Source organism: Hordeum vulgare, chromosome 2H (assembly GCF_904849725.1).
Source record: "Hordeum vulgare subsp. vulgare chromosome 2H, MorexV3_pseudomolecules_assembly, whole genome shotgun sequence".
In the NCBI taxonomy this organism is placed as follows: Eukaryota; Viridiplantae; Streptophyta; class Magnoliopsida; order Poales; family Poaceae; genus Hordeum; species Hordeum vulgare.
The window spans coordinates 65,945,898-65,961,345 of NC_058519.1; positions in this window are offsets into that span (position 1 = coordinate 65,945,898).

The following is a 15,448-nucleotide window of genomic DNA, read 5'->3' on the forward strand; positions in this document are numbered from 1 at the left end:
TGGTTGAATCTGACAATTCAACTGCTAATACTTGAGAGTATTCTCTCACCTCCCGTCGTGCGAATCAACAAATTTGGGTCGAATACTCTACCCTCGAAAACTGCTGCGAACCCACGCGCTGGTGGGCCATCAACAACATTCTTCTAGTTTCGTTGCCGGGAGTTCTAGCAGCATTCTTCTGGTACCGTTGCAAAGGGGAAGAACAGTTGACATCAAGCATTGTTCTGTTACCATTGCCAGGGATTGCAATCACTTGACCCAACTCTTTTCACAAAATCCTATGACAGTGAACTACTCGTGTGCTAAATATATCTAGACGATATTATCTTTGGTTGTACTAACAAACATTACAATGACGAATATGGGTGTAAGATGGGTGAAGAATATGAAATGTCCGTGATGGGGAGTTGAAATTCCTCCTAAGCCACCAAATTCATCAACAATGCAATGTCATCTTCATCTCTCAAGAGAAATACCTAAAGGATGTCCTGGAGAAATTCGACATGCAAGACTGCAAAGGCGTCAGGATTCCAGTGCCTTCCAACGAACACAACTGCACTAAAAAATGGTAAAGATTTCAATCACAAGGTATATCGCTCCATGATTCGCTCATTATTGTACCTAGGTGCATCTAGGCGAGATATCATGCTTAGTGTTTGCATGTGTGCCCGTTTCCAAGAAACACCAAAGGAATCACACCATAAGGCTATGAATCATATTCTTTGATATCTAGCTCACACACCAACACTTGGATTATGGTACTCCAAGGGCTCAAATCTTCATCTCATTTGATATTTTGACTCTGACTATGTTGGTGACCGTCTGGATCGCAAGTCAACATCATACACATGCCATTTCCTTGAATCATCCTTAGTCTGTTGGTCCTCGAAGAAACAGAACTGCGTGTAACTTCCCACTGTTGAAGCTGAGTATATTGATGCTGGTTCGTGCTATGCTCAACTAATGTGGATGAAGCAAACCCTCAAGGACTATGACATCAATGTCAAGAATGTTCCACTCTACTATGACAATGAGAGTGCAATCGAGATTGCAAACATCCCAGTACAACACTCGAATATCAAGCACATCTAGATTCATCATCATTTTCTTCATGATCATGTACTCAAGGGCAACATCTTTCTCGACCACGTGAAGACTGAAGAACAACTAACGAATATCTTCACTAAGCCCTTGGATGAAAAGAGATATTGCAAGTTGCGGTGTGAGCTAAATATCTTAGAATCTTCGAATGTTTTGTGGAAGGACACACATCCTAACACTTATGGAAAATTGATGACTTAGATGTGCAACACATGAAGTAATGTTTTTCTTCAACCAATGAATACTAACCCTCTAAGTGTGAAGAAATTAGTGAAGAATTTGATTCCCAGAACCCTATGACAATTGTACGCGGTGTGTGAAATCAGTATTCTTATACGGTGGGTTATGCCACCAACCAACATTGAAATTATTTGAAGTTGAGATTTTTGCAAATTCTTCAAATCTTCAGTCTTCAAATTTTCAAATTCCTCAAGTTTGCAAAATTCCTGAAAAGTTCAAATTCTTCAAACTTTTCAACCCATGTTCTTAATTGACTATATACATAAATATGTTTATAGTTAAGCTTTCAAAGTCCTCAAGAACATTCACTTATTGCTAAGTCTTCAAGTTGGTTTTTCTTCTACGTAAATGCGATCGGACCTGTTCCCCTCTATGATAAGCTCAATGCAGTCTGTTCTCAAATTGTTCGTATGTGTTTTAATTGACACTTGTTCAAAGTCTTCACTAAGTCCTTGTTAGCTAAAGAATGTCCGAACAAAATCTTTAAAAATATCTGATCAATTTTTTTGACCATTGCCGCTCAAGCCGCTCCCACTTCCCACGACTGGATAACCCACGATCCCCCACTAACTCCACCTCTTTATACATGGTGGCACATGTCACACGGAGAGGAAGAGTCAGGGCCAGTTTGATCTGAAAACTTCGGGTCAGACTGTTTTCACCTGGGCTATAAATACCCCTTCACCTCCCTTCATTAACTCTCTTCCTCTCGATCTCACTCTTCACCGCTCGAGCTCAGACCTAGCGCCGCCGCTGGAAATCATTGCCACTGCAGAGGAAGAGGTTCACTGCCTCGACCTCCTTGTCACCATACTCGCGCCAACCGCAAACATATTCACTCCGCCACCGTCGTAGCTGTCATCTGCCGCCAAGTTAGGGCATAGAAGATCTAAACCGACGAACTTCTTCTCTTCCACTTCTCCGTGTCCATCGGGTTCTTCAGTGAGGGTAATTAAAATCTCATTTTACTGCCCTTGTAGGTCCTTATGTTTCCATAAAATTTTCAAAAAGTGTTTATTCCTCACCAAATTCATCATATGAGCAACTCCTAAGATTATTACACTTGATCTATTTCACTAAGACATGTTATTCTTCAAAAGATTCCTCAATTGTGTGAGTTTTCGGATCTACACAACTCGGGAACCTAAGTAAAGAACACTTAGCAAAATTCTTCAAGACAATCTTTGGTCAAATTCCTCAATTTACTTTTGAAAATCTTCAGAGAATGCATATGACCTCTTCAAATTCTTCGCACCTATACTCTGTTCATAGGTACAAAATGTCTTCTGATGAATCTCTAGGTTCTCATCAACTTAACTCATTTGCAGCATTTCTTGAAGAATTTTTTCACACCTCCTCAGAATCATCAAAATCTCAAATTCCTGTAAAGAAAATGGTTGAAGGGAAGAGACAACAGAAAGGGGGGAAGAAGCTAGAGACCAACACTGTCTTTGAAATCCATGAGGACATATATGATGAATATTGCACACCAAACAAGGAAATATATGGAAAGGGAACCAAGGAAAAGTGCAAGGCGCGCATACAGAAAATTGAGAGGAGATGGGCTAGAGAATGGATGGAGTACACATATGTGACTCCAAAATACATGAAGAAATTTGCATTGAATCCTCCATGCCCAAGACCTCCACTCGTTGAAGGACAAATTGTTTACCCCCATTGCATCGATAGTGGTGCGGAATTTCTTGCATAATGGGCTAAACGTCAGGCAAAGTTGCAGAAGGTTGCAAAATTATGAAGTGAGGAACTTGAACCTGGAGACTCCTACTGGAGCCACTGATGCCACCTCCTCTGCCGGTGAAGCTTCTCGCACTAAAATAGCTCCAAAGCAAGCTCTAGTGAAGAAATTGGTTGTGAAGACAAAATCTTCAATTCAAAATCCTCACACCAAAATTCCCCCAACCACCTCCAACTATGGCCGCAACTTCCTCAGCAAGTGCTGCAAAGGCCTCAGCGCTAGTGCAATTGGACACAAGTTATCGAACATTGGGAACTTCAATTCCCTCAGGACCGTATGCATCTGGCTCTGCACACACTTCTTCAAGTGCAACCATGAAGAAAAATATGAATGTTGGTCGTGGCAAAAGACCAAGTCCTAACAAGGTGGACTTTAGTATTCCCTCGGGATCTGAGGATGATGAAGTTGATGATGAAGAACTTGCACAAATCATCAGAAGCAAACAAGAGAGGGTTGCTCAGGCCAAAGGAACAAAATTTCCTCTAATGCTCGATCCCATGGTGGTGCGAGACTTCATTGACACGTGGTATCAAAATCCAAAAACTCCGATTGATGATTTGTAGCTTCCACCTAGGCCAAGCCATGTGCTAACGACCTTCGTTTCCCAAGAAAATAGAAGATTGAAAAGGCCAAGAGGGCCAGAAAGGAACAAACTCACAAGGAAAAGACTCTGCAGAACAACCTCCTCTCTTTATCTCCTGAATAACTCATTTCCTCTTAGACCGAGGTCAAAAACATCGTCGAAGAATACAATCGCTATCATGCTCACTTGAAAGGTGCAAAGGCCAGATTCGTCAACGTGGCGACCAAGGCCATCTGAGAGCACAACTATAGGGTTGCAACTCCATTGCAACCACAAATTCCTTAGGCTAGCTCCTATGCTCAGCCTGCTAAAGAAATTGTCAGGCCTGAAGGAATTCAAGCGCCTCAAGAAATTGCACCTCAAGAACCCCCACGCCAGCTGAAGAATCTGACGTGTCTGAAGAAAATGCTCCTGTCAGGACGACTGCATCAACCATGCCTAAAGAATGTGGACCAATCGCAAAATCTTCAAGAGTGAAGAACTTGACATTTCCTTCTACATCAGAAGTGAAGAAAAATAAGGCTGCTGAAAAGGAAGCCACTAAGAAGCGGAAAGCGTCAACTAGCACAGATTCCTCAAATGCCAAACGCACGAGGAGTTTGACAAGTTCCTCAAGTGCACCAATTGATTCTACTCCTATAAGTACGGTACCCTCTAACGATATGGTGCCATTTGGTGAAGAACATGTCGTCCTTGAAGTGGATGAAGAAAATGAAGAAAATCGATCTGCTGCTTTCGTAGAGCCGATCAATGAAGAAATTGAAGTGGAACCAAACACTTTAATCCCTCAAGCATGATCACCCCCGCCTCAGTTTTCTACTGAAGAGGCGGGCGTTGAAGAAATGGAATAAGATGTGGATATTGGTTGCCACACACCAGTAATCAATGATGAATATTGGGAAGCAGCACATCCCAATTCGCCACTAGCCACAACACTTCCTCAAAATCCTTAGTCCCCTGCTGTCACTAAGGAAATCCATACTTGGTCACATGACCGTCATACTCCGATGAAGTCCATTCCAGAGGAAGTACGAGTTGCATCAGCTGAAGAAACTGTTGATCAAACTGCGATTGAAGATATTCTTGCATCTGATCCTCAGCCCACTGCAAGACAACCTATCATTAAAGAATCTGCTAAGCATATTACTCAGACTGAAGAACATGTGGGTGAAGAAACTGCTCCTGATGGTGAGGCTACTGCTAATGAGCCCCTTGTTCAAAATCCCCAGTCAACAGTTGTTGTGGCTCATGCTCCTCAAACTGAAGAAGAGCTCAAAAGACTTATTGGGAGATACAAGCCAAATCTTCAACCCAAGCCACTTCAGCCATTCAGAGGTACAAATAAACCCAAATTCCTTAAGAAGAATTTTTATGATGAACATCATTTCTTCACGGGTGCAAATCCATATGACTCTCCGGGGATAAGGCGCAAGAGGTTCTCTACTACCACGCAAATGAACTTCTACAGTGTTGTGCTCTTTGGGAAGAAGAAACTCTTCCAGCATCGTCAAATTCCTCATGCAGACATGGAATTCATTCCTAGCTTCACACCAGTCCTGAGTGTTCTTCATGTTCCTGACCTTTTGCTGTTCTGCTTGGATATATGTGGCTGTAATTAAGAGCTAATTCTTTAATTCTATGCAACCTTGCATCTCTCTAGTGAAGCACAAGACATAAACACACGTGTTCTTGACTAGATGACCGAAGACACACACTACACTTCTCTTGCAACAAAATTGATTTCTGTGGTCTCAGTTGGAATACCCTTAGAAGGAGCCAGATGCATCTATGATGAACCTGAACTTCCAAATCACTTGATGCAAGTGCCGATGAAGCATTTGGCTCCTGGCAAACCACTAAGAACCACATTCCTCGCCAAGGATTTTTTGTATGTGCCAAGGACAGTTTATCATACCTTGACCAAAACCCTTAGTCCTATCAAGGGTCACAACTCTCAAGAAGAAGATGTGGTGGGAATCATGAAGAATTTGCTATTCAACATCATTCATGGCATTCCCATAAATCTTCACTATTGCTTCATGAGGACTTTTGGCCAACATTGCAATGCCACCTTTTGAACTGAAACCTTATGCGCAGTGGACCATGAAATTCATCAGGGCCAAATCCTCAATTCCTTACAAAGCTGATTTTTAGAATCACTTCGGTTATCTGCCCCAATCGAAGCCCTCAAGAAAACATTCGAGCATACTGAAGGTAAGGGAAAAACTGTTATTGATGAAGGATCTTGTCCCCTTGATGGACAATTTCGTAAAGCAGCATCCTACTCCACCAATGATGACACTACATCACAAGACTCTGCTACAAAAGCGTGAGCTCAAATTCCTCGTGAAACTGCCCCACACGTGATGACTAATCGTGAACTTCTACTAAGTATTCATCAGAAGGTCTATTGCAATCACAAGTGGGTAAAGCGTTAGTTTGGTTCCATTGTTCGTGGCCTGACTGTGACTCATAATGTTGTGCGGAAGAATCACTATTATCTTCATGAAATCTTTGATCGCACATGGGCCATTCTGTCTCACCTCAAGACTCTTGAAGAACTTAAGGAGATAGAATTTTAGCAGGACTTCGATTGGTTGTGGCCGCCCAAGAAGAAATTCAAGAAGGTTCAAGTTCCTCTGCTGGTGACTAGTTTATTTTTTCATCGTGCTCAACGGATGAAGGTGAGGATCTTGACAACACTTTTGCCGACCCTTCAATGACAAACGACCCCGACAACACTGGCGCTCCTTCACCACCAACAAGATGAACTTCTTCAAGGGTGTTAGTCCTCAGTTTCATCCCTTTTCATCACTTGATGACAAAGGGGAGAAATTTGAGTTAGTCTTCCAGCGGGTCTATCTATTTGGGATATATTTTCGTTAAGTTGCAACTCTCGTTCTTCTAAAGCGTTTGGCTATATGAGTTGTAAACTTATGTCCTGTGGTGGTCTAACACTTTTGAACCATTTTCTTCGCATGCTTATTCCTCACGGTGATTAATGCACGCATGCTGAATTTCGCCAGACACTACTTTCCATCATGCATTTCCATTTCCTCATGATATATATTAAATGCGTGTATGGATTACAAGATATAGGGGGATATCTCCATGGTATAAACCCATAATGTGCATTTGCAGTTCAAAGCAAATTCTTCCGAAATGCACATCTTCAGGGGGAGTTTTCTCTATATCTTGCAATAAAATTCCTCAAACTCTGTACTTACACTTCATATATGTACCCCCCTTGAAAAAATAACCTATTTGTCATCAATCACCAAAAAAGGGGAATATTGTAAGTGCATCTAGTGCCCCTTAGTGATTTTGGTGTATTGAAGACTTATAGGTTAAGGGACTAATACTTTTGTGAGTGTACACATGCTCTATAAGTCGTTGAGAAGTTTGAGTTATTATAAGAATATCGACCCCTAAAAGTGAATGTCTTCAACTGAAGACTTTGATACTTTCGTGAAGAGTTTGTAAGTGAGGAAATTGGTGTGTCCTTTGTCCTTGAAGATATTGATCCGAGGACTTAAAAGCGTGAAGACTTATGTTTTCGTAGTTTCATTTCCTTTCTTTTGAGTCATAGGAACACTGTACTGTTAAAGGGGCTTGAGGTAAAACTAAGGAAAAGTTTCCAAGTGATGCTCATCTCAAAGCCTACACATAAACAATCCTACGAGTGAAGCCTTTGGAAATCTTTTGCAATTTAGTCAATTTCTTAAGTGACAGAGATGAAGATCCACTCGTCTCTGAGGAAATTTTGCTAACTGAGAAGTTAGGATTTCACCATTGCGTATTGCCTACAAGTCAGGAAGATGAGCGACAGGATGACTTTCACGCTTGAAAGTTCTGACCGTTGCTACGCCGCGCGCCAGCTGTCCCCAAACCTTATCCACATAATGGTCATATCATTAGGGCATTTATGTCAAATCATGTCAGAATTGCTCCCCGGCTATAAATAGTCGTCCTTCATAACCACTAGCTGGTTGGCCGCTGTGAGAGAGAACTTGACACTTGTCATTTGAGAGCATCCCATCCTCTGAGGACTTTGAGAGAAAATCATCAGTGAGAAAAAAACCTGAACACCCAAACCAAAACCCCCAAACCCAAAGTGATTGAGCATCACTAAAGAGATTGTTCCTGTGTGGAACCGACGCTTGTTACCTTTGAAGGTTGTGCATCCTCCATATAGTTAGGCATCACTGGTCTAGAGCATCCAGCAGTAAACTGTGGATTGCCGAGTGACCGAGTTTGTGAGGGTTTGGAAGTCTGCCCTAAAGACTTACCACGAGTGTTGGGCAAGGATTGTGTGTCCTTAGCTCAAGGAGAATATGTAAGGACCAAGTGTCCTGGGACTATGTTTCTTTTGGTTTAAATACCAAGACACTCCAAACCACACATATAACTGTCACAACAGTTGGAACTGGGTCATCAAATCACTTTCTTCACTGATTACCTGGTTCTGTTTCCCCAACCCTTCTATTTCCTCATTTATGTGTTGACGAAATTGATCATCATTGTTTGAAGAATTTGGCTGAAGACTTTCTCAATTTCCTCATCTCAAACTCTTCGGCCACTTGTTCTTCACCTAACTTATCATGGTCACGCTACTCACCCTAAGTGTTTTTTTATTCCTTCATGACAACCATGCTTTTGACATGTTACACTTACGCCCGAGTACTTATTCTCTTGCAGTTGTTCGTTACTTAGCAAATTCCTGATAGGGAAATTCCTAAGTGACAAATTCATAAAAATTGCCTATTCACCCCCTCTAGTCAATATAATGCACTTTGAGTTACCATGGACATGACTATTTGAATAGATATACTTCCCTACATGGGTTCACAAACTTAACCAACACACTCGATCAACTCCGACCGGACAGACTTTCCTGGGTTATGCCCGGCCTCAGTTGATTAACACACCCTAGTCCAACCTAGTCTCAACAAAGAGGTCACACAACGGGCTACATCCTAATCCCAAAGGGGTCACGGGCAATCTCCCGTCACAATTCTACGTGTTGCGAGGATGGTTGGTGTCAGTCATGGCACCTCTTTATACAAAGACGATGCTTATGCGGGCCACCCGGGCGCATGTCGTTCAACTATGACACCTGAAAAGATTTCGGGCGAATGTACGATGCAGAGTGCCCATGCTTATTCCCACGTGGTGGTTAGTGTGAAGCAGGCCAAAGGCCTTCTCAGATCACATATCCAAATCCATTAATGTTTTGTTAACTTCGGTGATGATCAATGTTCCATGATATGTGGTCCTGTCGCCCCGTCTCAAGAACTTGTGGCAAGGGCCAAGAATGCCCGGCCATGCCTCGTCACAATCACGTGGGAATCCACCCGCGCCACACATCTCATCATGTTCAAGTAGTAAAGTTAAAGTAACCTTGTGTATATAACATAAAGGGAATCCGAGATACCTCCCTCAATGGATTTACATCGATGTAACCATCAAGGTGACTAGGGAGGAATCACCCTCGATGGTTCACGCTTGAGGGGTTGCACGACGAAGTCGTTATCGGACATAGTGAAGGAGGAATCACCCTCCGTAATTGATACGTCCCAAATGTATCTATAATATCTGCTTGTTCCATGATCTTTTGGGTGACATTGTTATATGTTTTGCTACACTTTTATATCATTTACACATATTTGGACTAACCTACTAACTTAGTGCACCCAGTGTCAGTTTCTGTGTGCTGATATCTATTTTCCAGGGGCTTTTATCTAATTTTCTGAAGCCCGAAAAAATCCAGAAAAATATATATATAAATCAGCGAAACAGAAGCTTCCAGATCATCGAAGGAGGGCCAGGGGCCTCCCAGGCGTCTTGCTGGCGAGGCCAGGCCTGCGCCAGGAGGTCGCCTGGGTAGGTCCCACCTCCTCCGGTGCCCTTCTTTGGCCTATATATAGAGTCCCGAGAGGAAACCCTCACAGACTTTCTAGAATCACAAATTTCTCCATTGTTCCGCTGCTGCAACGCTTCCAAGATCGGGAGCGTCAGGAGACCTCTTCCTGGCACCCTGTTGGAGGGAGGATTGACCTCCGACAGCTTCTCCAACGCCATGGACGCTTCCCGGACGTGCCGTGAGTAGTCCTCCTTGGATCATGAGTCCATGACCAGTAGCTATGTGATGTCTTCTCTCCAATCTTGTGCTTCAATGGTTAGTCCTTGTGAGCTGCCATACATGATCAAGGCATCTATGTAATTATCTTGTTATTGCTATGCTCGGTTTGTTGGGATCCGATGGATTATGAGATTATGTTCAGATTGTTATGAGTTATATATTTGATTATCCTTTTATATTATGTTCCTTAGTGATTCATGCATGTTCTCCGTTGCTTTTTATTGCTTTGGCCAAGTAGTAGATCGTGACTCCAAGAGGGAGCGTTATGCATGATTGTGGGTTCATGCCCCTCGGTGTCTAGCTTGAGTGACAGAAACATGAGACTAGGGGATGTGCTTGTTGCCACTAGGGAGAAAATAATGGTGCTTGTGACCACGGTTGCAAGGATTGTTTACCTTACGAATAGTTCATTAATGCAGTTGTCCGTTGCTTTGAGTTTACACTTTGGGTGGGGCTCGCAACTTAATACCGGAAAGATGTTTTGGATAGATTTCTCAAGGTGGATGATTAGTAAGTAGATGCTGATGAATAAACGGTCTACTTGTCTTGGCGTACTGCCCATTACTATTGAACCTCTAACTGTCAAGGAGCTTAATTAGCATTGTGGTGCGATCATAATTCTGTCAGTTGCCCAACTGTGATTTGTTTACCCTAGCATAGTTGTTTATCTTCTTTTGGGAGAGTGACATCACTAGTGAACATCATGTAACTCCGGTCCATATCACCATCATTGTTTACACCTCCATCATTTACCGCTTTCTTTACTTTTCCGTTGCAATCACTATTACCTTCCCGCTCGTGTTTTTATCCTTTGCAAACTACAAGGCCGGAGAGATTGACAACCTCTCTGTACTCGTTGGGAGCAAAGTTATTTGTTGTGTGTGCAGGTCCACGTCTTCTGCTAGCGCCAGGGTGGAAGACACCTACTTGTTGATCCTAGGAGTCCTACTAGTTTGATAAACCTTATAGTCTCCATGTAAGGGAAATTTGCTGTTGACTGCATCTCCACCTTCTACTTGGGGTATCCAACGAGGGGCGAGAAGTATATCCATCAACTCGGCATCAAGCGAATTTCAGGCGCCGTTGTCGGGACTCCAGTCTTCAAGATAGGGAGTTGCACACTATCTTTTACCTTTGCTTTTTAGTCTTGTTAGTTTGCTTTCTAGTTTTTGATTTAGAGTCTTATACCAAAAACCACAAAAAAATTAGTTGCTTTGTTCTTGCTTGTTGCCGTTGTTGTGGGTTCCGCTGAGAACACCATGTTAGGTGACTACACTAGTCACATTAACAATGATTATACCTTCTGCTATATTGCTCCAGTTACCACTAAGGGTATTTTTTGTTGGGGAACGTCGCATGGGAAACAAAAAATTTCCTACGCGCATGAAGACCTATCATGGTGATGTCCATCTACGAGAGGGGATGAGTGATCTACGTACCCTTGTAGATCGTACAGCAGAAGCGTTAGTGAACGCGGTTGATGTAGTGGAACGTCCTCACGTCCCTCGATCCGCCCCGCGAACAATCCCGCGATCAGTCCCACGATCTAGTACCGAACGGACGGCACCTCCGCGTTCAGCACACGTACAGCTCGACGATGATCTCGGCCTTCTTGATCCAGCAAGAGAGACGGAGAGGTAGAAGAGTTCTCCGGCAGCGTAACGGTGCTCCAGAGGTTGGTGATGACCTTGTCTCAGCAGGGCTCCGCCCGAGCTCCGCAGAAACGCGATCTAGAGGAAAAACCGTGGAGGTATGTGGTCGGGCTGCCGTGGAAAAGTCGTCTCAAATCAGCCCTAAAACCCCCGTATATATAGGTGGGAGGGAGGGGACCTTGCCTTGGGGCTCAAGGAGCCCCAAGGGGGTCGGCCGAGTCCAAAGGGGGAAGGCTCCCCCCCCAAACCGAGTTGGACTTGGTTTGGTGGGTGGGAGTCCTTCCTTCCCTTCCCACCTCCTCTTTTTTTTCTTTCTCTTTGATTTTCTCTTCTAGGCGCATAGGGCCCTTTTGGGCTGTCCCACCAGCCCACTAAGGGATGGTGTGCCACCCTCAAGCCTATGGGCTTCCCCGGGGTGGGTTGCCCCCCCCCCCCCCGGTGAACTCCCGGAACCCATTCGTCATTCCCGGTACATTCCCGGTAACTACAAAAACCTTCCGGTAATCAAATGAGGTCATCCTATATATCAATCTTCGTTTCCGGGCCATTCCGGAAACCCTCGTGACGTCGGTGATCTCATCCGGGACTCCGAACAACATTCGGTAACCAACCATATAACTCAAATACGCATAAAACAACGTCGAACCTTAAGTGTGCAGACCCTGCGGGTTCGAGAACTATGTAGACATGACCCGAGAGACTCCTCGGTCAATATCCAATAGCGAGACCTGGATGCCCATATTGGATCCTACATATTCTACGAAGATCTTATCGTTTGAACCTCAGTGCCAAGGATTCATATAATCACGTATGTCATTCCCTTTGTCCTTCGGTATGTTACTTGCCCGAGATTCGATCGTTAGTATCCGCATACCTATTTCAATCTCGTTTACCGGCAAGTCTCTTTACTCGTTCCGTAATACAAGATCCCGCAACTTACACTAAGTTACATTGCTTGCAAGGCTTGTGTGTGATGTTGTATTACCGAGTGGGCCCCGAGATACCTCTCCGTCACACGAAGTGACAAATCCCAGTCTTGATCCATACTAACTCAACTAACACCTTCGGAGATACCTGTAGAGCATCTTTATAGTCACCCAGTTACGTTGCGACGTTTGATACACACAAAGCATTCCTCCGGTGTCAGTGAGTTATATGATCTCATGGTCATAGGAATAAATACTTGACACGCAGAAAATAGTAGCAACAAAATGACACGATCAACATGCTACGTCTATTAGTTTGGGTCTAGTCCATCATGTGATTCTCCTAATGACGGGATTCAGTTATCAAGCAACAACACTTTGTTCATAATCAGAAGACACTGACTATCTTTGATCAACTGGCTAGCCAACTAGAGGCTTGCTAGGGATGGTGTTTTGTCTATGTATCCACACATGTAAATGAGTCTTCACTCAATACAATTATAGCATGGATAATAAACGATTATCTTGATACAGGAATTATAATAATAACTATATTTATTATTGCCTCTAGGGCATAATTCCAACATTTTTACTAGTAAACCATGTGATTATACTAGTCATTATGGAGAATTATGCCCTTGGCATGGTTGCGTCGGGAAGCCACAAGATCTTTGGTTTGAAGTTGCTCCTAAACGTCCCCAAACTCCCCAAACTTGGGAAGACGTCCAAACTCTTATAATTGAGAGCAAATCAAACATAGAGGATGACACTAAAATTTTACTTAATAGCAATATTATTGATTTTGACAATTGTAGTCTCTCCGAATTTATCACCTTTTTGCAAAGAATGGCTAAAGACCCCCACACTAGTACACTCAACATTGCCTTCACCGAGCATATTACCAATGCTCTTATCAAAGCTAGGGAGGAGAAGCTCAAGCTAGAGACTTCTATTCCTAGGAATCTATAAGATGGTTGGGATCCTATGGTCAAGATTAAATTGAATAATATCTCTTGATTTGATTTGTGTGATGTTGGAGCTAGTGCCTCCGTGATGCCCAAAAGAATGTATGATATGCTTGATTGGAAACCTTATGATCCATGTTCTTTTGGTGTTTGTCTTGTTGATTCTTCCATAAAGAAACCTTTAGGGAGAATTTATGATGTGCTTATTATTGTCAATGATAATTATGTGCCCGTTGATTTTCTTATTATGGACATTGAATGTGATCCTTCATGTCCAATTATTTTGGGACGTCCTTTTCTCCGCACAGTTGGTGCTATCATTGACATGAAAGAGTGAATTATTAAATTAAAATTTCCTCTTAAAAAGGGAATGTAAAAATTCCCTAGGAAGAATATTAAGTAACCTTATGAGTCTGTTACACGGGCAAGTTATTCTTTTGGAGTTGATAACACTTGATCTTCTTACATTATGCCTAACTCAAAGGCATAAAAGAAAGCGCTTGTTGGGAGGCAACCCAATTTGTTTTTACTTTCTGTTTTAGTGGTCTTTATGTGTGTTAATACTGTAGCAATATCATTGTATCTTTATTTTTAAGCTTTGTGCCAAGTTATAGCCTCCGATTGCAAGAAAGTTCAAAAGTTGTGACATGCTGTCCAGAAACAGATTATGTCTGCTTGACGGAAAAATTCGCCAAAAATCAGCAAATCATCTTTTTTATCTGAATTGTTTTCACAGCATGCCCTATATAATTTCCTTTCTGGCATCTATTCTGGGATTTTTAGTTTGGGTTGCATAAGTGCCCCCAATAAATTATTTACTATGTGTTGTACTGTTTTTCACAGATTCTGCCATATTTTATATTTCCATTGTTTTGCGAATCCTAAGCTTCCTTTTTGTTTGCAAAATTATTTTGGCATTCATGAGAAGCAATATATTTTCATGAAAATCTTTATTTCCATCAGGTATTGAATTATTTTATTAAGGGTACTAGCCACTCTAATCAGCTTATGATGAGTTTCATATGAAGGGAGTTTTCAAGTATGCGATGGGAGAGATGATGAAAGAAGATAAAGGGGTGTCAAGCGCTCAAGCTTGGGGATGCCCCCATGCACCCCAAGAAATATCCAAAGGAGACTCAAGCGTCTAAGCTTGGGCATGCCCCCGTGCATCCCCTTCTCTATCAATAATCATCAAGTCGTCCATCTCCATGCTATATTTTTATCACTTCATATGATATGTGTTATGCTTGGAGTGTCCCGCTATTTGCTTTTTAGTTTGTTTTAGTTTTTCTTGCTGTTCATAAAAATTCGGAACCAAGCCTACCTTGTTTGGGAGACACACACGCTCTATTCCACTCTAGAACACAACATAGATTTTCATGCTTATTTTTGTGTGAGTTCTTCATCTTTTCGTAGCTACTGTCATGCTTAGCTCTTAATTTTCATGCTTATATTTTTGAGAGATTTTATTTAGGTTGATTTTGGAACTCTCTTGAGTTATCATGCTTATCTTGTTTAGAGAGTCGGCTCGTTGCACTAAGTTGTGTGTCTAGCATGAGTAGGTAATTGAGGTTGCTATTTAAGTATAGTAGTAACTTGCAATAGTTCTGAGGTATTGATTTGAGTAATGTTTGGACTATTGGTGCCAAGAGCTTGAGCCTATTAGTGATAGGTGTCGTATTTTGGGAAATCCGTGTGTTTTTCAAAAACTAAAAATAGTTGAGAACTCTAGCTACTAAATTGATCGCTAACCTCTGGAGGGGTTGGAATATATAGAGTACCATCACGTTACCATGAGTCGAGGATGCGCAAGGATAACCAAACCCCCAAACACTCCTCCTCGGGGTACTCGTCTCTTTGTGAATTATCTAACTAGATAGAGAGTTACAGATAATAAGTGTATGAGTTTTTCGGACTAATGTGAGTATTCGATTGTTGGCACTTCCACCATCCATATTTTGCTAGCCTCTTCGGTACCGTGCATTGCCCTTTCTCACATTGAGAGTTGGTGCACACTCCGCCAGTGCATCCAAACCCATGACATGATACGCTCTGTCATACATAAGCCTCATTATATCTTTCC